The following is a 7,800-nucleotide window of genomic DNA, read 5'->3' on the forward strand; positions in this document are numbered from 1 at the left end:
CATTCAAAGATTTGGGAATTGGTACATATTTATATCTGGACTACTTTGTATATGTAAAAGGAAGAGTTATATACACTTTGTCTCTAAACTTTTCTCCATTTCAGTACATTGAGAAATTACAAACTGAAGTTTCCCAAGAGCAACTCACAACCCATGTAACTACTTTTCTCCTTTTTTCATCCCTTGATTTATACCATTATTATCCTGGACATGTACAGAACATTTTCAGAAGTTATAACTGTGGTCTTGCAAGCTCCGGCCGGTAGCTCAGTTGGTTAGAGAGTCGTCCTGATACTCCAAGGTTGTGGGTCTGACCTCCAGTCAGGGCACATACAGAAACCAACCAGTGAATATATGGAGAGTAGAACAACAAATTGATGTCTCTCTCTCAAAATCAATATATAAAAATAAATAAATAAAAAATAACTGCGGTCTTTCTGCTGCAAATCAAATCAGAAGACTAGGAATCAGTATTTTTATACAGAGTTTCATAAATGAAATTCTGATTTATGTTGATGATAATAATTACAAAACTGAGCTCATGTACAACCAGCTGGTCTAATCAGGTACCACCAGGACACAAGAACTGGACACAAAGAGTAGAAAGACAAGGAAGCCAGGCTGGTGAATTAATGGAAGTGGAAATTACAGACACATTGAATATAGGCCTACAGCAGTAATTCTTAAGCTTTAGGATATCAAGAAAAATCTGGAAAATTTTTATTTTATAAATTGATTTATTTTTAATCTAGGAAACATAGAAACACGTTGCCTAGATATTCTGTTCCCTGTAAGTCTAGAGTGGAACCTGAGAATTTGCACTTCTAGGTGACGTCAGATTCAGGTAACGCGGACGCGGCCATTCGGACACTTTTGAGCAGCACTGTTTACTGTTTAACATACATTCATTCTGCCCTATTCTTGTGGTGTTTAGGCAAGTGACCATATAAGTAAATGTGATGCAGAATTGTTCATTTCCAGCAGCAAATGCTTCCTTGAGAGAGACCCTATATATTTCTAGGGTACATTTCATTTATATTTTAGCCTCGCTTTGCTCGGAGAACAACTAATGAGCATTTCCTTGCACAATACCCTTGTGTATTCACCCACATAAATCAGTCGTCACGCTGACACTGTCCCTTCCCAAGGATCTGAACAACACTGATGCCCTAAGCATTTCCTTAAAGACTTGCTCCCCATCCTTAGCGACCTCCTCCATCTACATCTTGGGTACAAAGGGATGACTTCTTAAGAACGCTGGCCAGTCATGTTAAATGGCCACTCTGAACAACGACAACGTCCTCTGAGACCTGAGAGGCTACCGTCCAGAAGTCCTGCAGAAAAAAAACTGCAAAATACAAATTCTAGTCACCATCCCGTGGGGGTTTGAAATGAGCTGACTCGGATACCGTCACAGTCAGTGTCCCAGTTTCGTGCTGGGACAGAGAAAAGCTCATCGGCTATGGCAGTTAGCAGAGCTTTTAACTCTAAATTCAAAATCATTCTTGACCTTGTATGCTCAAGTGCCCAATACCGAAAATGACGGAGGCCTGCGTTTGTGACAGTTTGTGACACCGTGACACTTTCAGACAGAAGTATATCTCATTAGCCCCGGCATCTGTCACAGAAGCCTCTCCCGGGCCTGCCCCTGAGGGTGCCGGATAATGACTATTGTCAGAGGATGTCTCCTTATGCCAGATTGATACCTACAGCCATATGCCCGGGGGGCGTTTAGCTCAGAATTTTTTTAAGGAGAACAAATAATTCACTAAGGTTCTGATACTGGCTTCCAGCATCTCTTCATGAAAAACTGATGAAAAAAACAGAGCCATGGTGCCTTAGGGAAGTTCCTGCGGTGTCCTCTTCCCTGGCCTATTCTTTTCCTGGTGCCACACCGGTCCTGTACCGGGCTCGTCGGAACTGGGATTGCTTTCTTGTTTCGGGGAATTGATACCAACAACTGAGATGTCTCCTACGCAACTGTTCCAACATTCGGGTTTAATATAATAGTGCAAACATCAACGTTTTCCTTCCACTCATCAAGAATCTTTAAATAAAAATAATATCAACAATATTATTAAGAGTGAATTATGTGTACACTAGGTGGTAGGTGCTTCATCTATTATCTCTTTTAAATCTTAGCACAACCCAACAAGGTGGGCCTTGCTTTTCAGTTCAGAAAACTGAGATTTAGAGACTAGATCCCTTGTCACGTCAATTCTGAAACCCACGCTTTTTCTCTCACAATTTGCTGCCGCTCTCAATTATATTCTCTACATGCCGTTCACGGTATCAAACAGTGTTTATAAGGCTCTATCTCCAAGCTCCTTGCTCTCCCTGTTCACTGTGGGTCACTCATCAGTTCATAATGCGTCAACTCTCACTTCCACACAAACAGCCCCCTGCACCCCACCAAGTTCTCCCTATTTCAATCATCCTCTGATCACAGCTCCTTAGTGCTATAATAAGCATTTCTTAAAATTCTGTTCTGGAAAAATGCATTCCAAATGATGTTAATAGATGTTTGGGGGGAAATATGGGAGAGGCATTGGAAAGTAGGTTAAATGGGTGTCTTCCTGCAGGACTCCTCAGTACATAACCAATCTCTAAGAAAGGACAAGAGCAGGTCATTTTTCTTTGGTGTTTGACCATAAGTGATATTTCAAGCACACAGGTTTGGAGACTGCGGGCATATTACATCGAATTAAAGTATCACGCTTTCTAACTATGACCCGGCTCTCTTGCTGACATGCCATGCTCAGCATATACAAAGTCAAATTTCTCATCTTCTACTCCCATCTCTTAAATATGCTCCTCTGTTTGTATTGGTGAATAACACCACACTGCCATTATTTATTCTAAATCAACAGCAGAATTAGAATCCTACCTCTCTTTGCCTCCATCACAAGTGTAGTTTCCCACTGCACCCTCCTCTCCCAATCACAAGGTGGCCCACTTACTTTCACCAAGCCCTGGCCGCAGAGGAGAGAAAGGGTCAAATCTATATGTAAGGATTTGGGGTGGGGGCAGAAAACCAAACAGAGCCAGAGACTAAGACTCACAGGGGGAACGTGGGTTCCACTAGAGCAGCAGAAAAGAGAAAAGGGATCCAGGGGCCGAGGTGGTCCCATAGTTGGGGTGAAGGCTCTTTGGGGAAATTGAAAGGCCCTTGGCAGTTCTGGGGATGCTGCAGATCAGGAAATAACAGAGAATGCTAATAAGAGTTGTCGGGCAGCATGAACCGGAACCCTGAGGTGTTAGAGTCTTGTGTGAAGGTTGGAACTCCCATCTGGGGGTAACGCTGCTGTAGGGTTTGACCACTCTAGTAGCCTCCAGTTTCCCTGCCTCTACTCTGAGTAAAGTTCCCAAAGGACCCTCCCTAGCCCCCAGCCCCCTCTTTTCATTCATTCTCCTCTCTCTGCCTCATGCTGAGCAAGCCAGTGAAATGAAGCTGCTGCCTTTCCTTACACGTCTGGAGCCAGCTGGTGCTCGCTGACTCCGCTCCCTGTGGCCCCTCGGTCTAGACTATCCTTCCCTCTCCTCATTATCCAAGTAATTCTTCCTCTTCCTGCAAGACTCCTGTCAGGGATCAACTTCTCCCCTCACCCCCAGAGTACCTCCTCTGGGCTCCCCTAGCCTGCTGTGCATACATCTGTTGTAGCTCAAAGTATGATGTTTTATTGACATTACCTGTTTATACATCTGTCCCCCACTAGACTTCAAGGTCATTGGGGGCAGCACCAAGAATGTGTTTCTGTATCCACTACATCGAGTGCTGAGTTGAATGTTACTCTGATCATGTCATTTCCTGTTTCGAAGTCAAGAGTAAGACAATGGTTGCCCATTACCCCAGAATACAGTCCAGCCTCCTGACCATGGCATTTATCATACAGAAAATGAGGCCCTGACTCCTTCCCCTGCCTCCTCTCCATCACACATCTGTGACCGCCGAGTACACCTTGCACTCCTGCCCTGGGGACTTTGCTCCGCTTTCTTTTTCATCTAGAATATCTGTCTCCACCATTGTGTTCACCAGACTTTTCTCATTCTTCATCCAGATTATTCCTTCCAGGAAGTTTCCCCTGACCATCAAACTAGAAGTGACCTCTCTGTCGTAGTACTCTCATAGATCTCTGCATCTCTCTTCGGTCACTTGTCACTCTAGGACCCCCAACAGATTATTTGATGTGGCCCAACTGTTCCCCATGACTGCGAGCTCCTGGAGAAGGGGAGCAAGTCTCTTCATCTTCATCCTCTCACCGGGCCCGGCTCAGTGCCTTGTACATATTTCATTAAAATGAATTGTTAAAGTGGCTAAATTAAAAATAAAGTTATTTTGGTATTTAAATCTCTGGAATAATTAGTTTATGATATTTTATTCCTTAAAAACGCCAGTTACATAAAGCATTACTTTAATTTGAAATTGATACTTTGAAGGTATAACATGAAAGAAAAAAAGGTAATGATGTCTTAGAATGGAAATAAAAAGAAAAATAACACAGAAAGAAAATACAGTTGTGGGAAACCCCCATTTCAGGAGCAGTAAGAACAGCTCAAGGAGATTATGGTCTGCCCATGAAAATTAACAACCTACCTGGCTTCCTTTTATGAAGAGTTCACTTTTCTAGAATCAAATAGCTGAATTATATTATTATCTAATCAAATTGAAAGCTATGGAGTGAAGAGGAAATATAAGCCTCAACATTTCAGAGTGAGTTGTTACAGCTGATATTTTGATGATTAGAAGGTCATTCCAATATCTTTACTTTGCCTAATCACTTTGCTTATATTTTCAAAAGATTTCAAAGGGTTGCCCTTCCCAAAGCATACATGGGTCCTCACTCTGAGCTGCCCACAGGGCTAACCCGTCTGGGTGTTCCTATATCTCCCTCCCACATGGTTACTTATCTGCCTAGAGATCTACAGAGATTAAACAATATTTGGAGTGGATGTTCATAATCACGTAAAAATAATTATTCATGTTAGGGCCATTTGAGTCCAGACTAGGACTTTTTAGTGGGGGAAAGTCCTTTTATAGTTAATGCCTTCCAAATTATTAAGTCCATTGCTTGCCTATTTCTAGTATTTGGGGGTATGAATACTCAGCCCTGCCCCTCCAGTTCATCTCTGATGATCTGATTATCTGCAATCGTCCATAGATTTGCCTCCCTGGCCCTCACTTCTATCCCAGTGGCCAGCTACCCCCAAGACCTGGCCAGTGCCAACATTTCTATAATACTTTATGGGTAACTGGGTGGTAGACACTCAAGTGTTATGGTATTCTCTTATTGTTCTGTATGCTTGAACTATTTCATAATAAACTATAAAGTTAAAAATACCCAGAAGAAGAAACCCTTCCAACGAATTAACCGCATGCTTCAAGCTGGAGGATAAATGAAGGTGTCTTTGAAATGAGAAGCTCCTGACATAAGAACATACTTAGACTCAGAAGCAATTGTCCTGAAGCTCAGTATCAGGGTTAGGGCATGGAGTAACCACCATTAGTACCCCCAAAAGTTGGTTCAATTTCTTCCTTTTCTTCTCCAAAGAAGCAACCAACTGCCATTTTACTTTCTAAGTATCTGCAAGAGCCCCAAATTTAGGTCAAGTGCAGACTTCTCTGGAATTCCCAGCCCTCTGCTAATTGGTCTTTTCCTACTAGGCTAGAGAACATGGGCTCTTTTTGTTGCTGTCGCTGTGTTCGCTTGCCTCAGTATCCATTAACACATCTTTGGCAGCAGTACCCTAAGTCTCTTTTCAGTTGTATCTCTGCCATCCCATAGTCTTAGAGGGCCTACAGTTCAAAGTATTCTACCAGCTACCAGGTGTGGAATGGACAAGTGAATATTAATTTAGGAGAAGCAATAGAGGGAAAACAGTGGTATACCCTAACAGTGATTCCCAGGCATCATGACAAAGGAGTTTTTGCTGCTGGGACCAGAATTGCTCTTGTTCCTATCTATTTTTAAATCAGATTCTTGTCCCTTTTAGAAATCATCCAATAACCCTAGTTAGCTTGAAGAAAATTCTTTTCTTTTCTTTTTTCCAATGATCTCTGAACTTTTTATTGGCCTCTTGCCCCCTCAAGGGGTGCCCCACTTCTGCTGCCATTAACACCTCAGCACTTTGGTGTCGTTGAACTCAGACTCTACTGTGCCGTCCACCATCTTGCGGGTGGTGGTCTTGTGGATGGATTGTATGGAGTGGCTGCTGTCCAGGGCATCACTAAGACTGAAGTCCTCCCCTTCTTCCAGCAGGCGGCGGTAGGTGGCAATCTCAGCCTCCAGCTTGACCTTGATGTTAGCAGGGTCTCGTACTCCTGGGTCTGGCACTGCCCCCCTGCCCGGTCTGAGCCAGCTCTGACTCCAGGTGCAGCAGGATCCCGTTGAGCCGGTCCATCTGAACGGCATAGTGCATCTCCACCTCCCTCAGGCTGTTCTCCAAACTGGCCTTCAGATTTCTCATCGAGTCCAGGTCGATCTCCAAGGGCTGGACCGTTCGTCTGAGCTCTGTGAAGGTCATCTCAGCAGCTCCTATCTCGGCGGTCTGTGAGGTGACCACTGTGGTGCTCTCCTCAGTCTGCTGGGACCAGTACTTGTCTAGCTCCTCTCGGTTCTTCTGAGCCAGCTCATCATACTGGGCCCGGATATCCGCCACGATCTTGCTGAGGTCCTGAGATTTGGGGGCATCCAACTCCACGGTCAACCCAGAGCTAGACATCTGGTTTTGCAGACCATTTATTTCCTCCTCCTGGTTCTTCTTCCTGAAGAGCAGCTCCTCTTTAAGAGCCTCGATCTCTGTCTCCAGCTGCAGTCGAGTGATATTGGTGTCATCAGTGACCTTTCGGAGCCAGTCTCCACAGACTGGCACATGGCCAGCTCAGTCTCATACTTGACCGAAGTCATCAGCAGCAAGAAGGGCACTGTCAGTCTGTAGAATCATACGGGCATTGTCCACAGAACTTGCAAAGATCTGAGCCCTCAGGTCCTCGATGGTCTTGAAATAATGCCCCCACTCTCTGACCTGGGGTCCCTTTTCCAGGTGTTCCCGGATTTTGATTTCCAGTCTCCAGTTATCAGCCTCCAGGCTTCTCACCCTCTCCAGGTAGGAGGCCAGGTGATCAATCAGGCATTGCATGGTCTCCTTCTCACTCTGGATACCCCCTATGCCCGCCAGACCCCCAACCACCCCCGCAGCCAGGCCCCCGGACCCCCAGCCACCCCACACACTGGTGGAGTGGGACACGGAGATCCGGGAGCCGGAGCCCCCGCGCCTGCATAGACGCTGGCTGTGCTGCTAGCCGACAGGGCCCGGTAGCTGGGCGATTGCATGGAGCCCAGGGTCCGGTAGTTTGTGGAGAAGCTGGAGCCGGTGCTGAAGCTCATGTTGTTCAGGGAGGAAGGCGAGAAGCCGAGACTCAGGTTCAAGCAGCCTCGTTTTTCATTAAGCGAGGAGAATCTGATTCAGTTGTTTATTGCTGAGGATTATCATTCTTATCCTACTATCTATTTAAGTAGTTTTCAGTGTGGTTCCTGGACAGGAATCATTGGAGTCACCTGGGACTTGTTTGAAATGCAAAATTTGAACCCCACCCTCTCCATCACCCCTCCCCCATTCATATCTCCTGAACCAGAAACTCCAGCAATATGTATTTTTTAAATATTTTGTATTTATTGATTTTAGAGAGAGAGGGAGAGAGAGGGATAAAAACATCAATGAGAGAACACTGATTGGTCATCTCCTGCATGCCCCCCACTGGGAATTTGCCCCACAACCTGGGCATGTGCCCTGACCAGGAAT

General features: G+C 45.0%; 1 pseudogene; it reads right to left on the reverse strand.

The window, feature by feature from the left end:
* Positions 1-6,110: 6,110 nt before the first annotated feature.
* LOC118642084 lies at positions 6,111-7,385 on the reverse strand (annotated as a pseudogene).
* Between the last annotated feature and the right edge of the window lie 415 nt (positions 7,386-7,800).

This window comes from Molossus molossus, unplaced genomic scaffold (assembly GCF_014108415.1).
Source record: "Molossus molossus isolate mMolMol1 unplaced genomic scaffold, mMolMol1.p scaffold_m16_p_3, whole genome shotgun sequence".
Taxonomy (NCBI): Eukaryota; Metazoa; Chordata; class Mammalia; order Chiroptera; family Molossidae; genus Molossus; species Molossus molossus.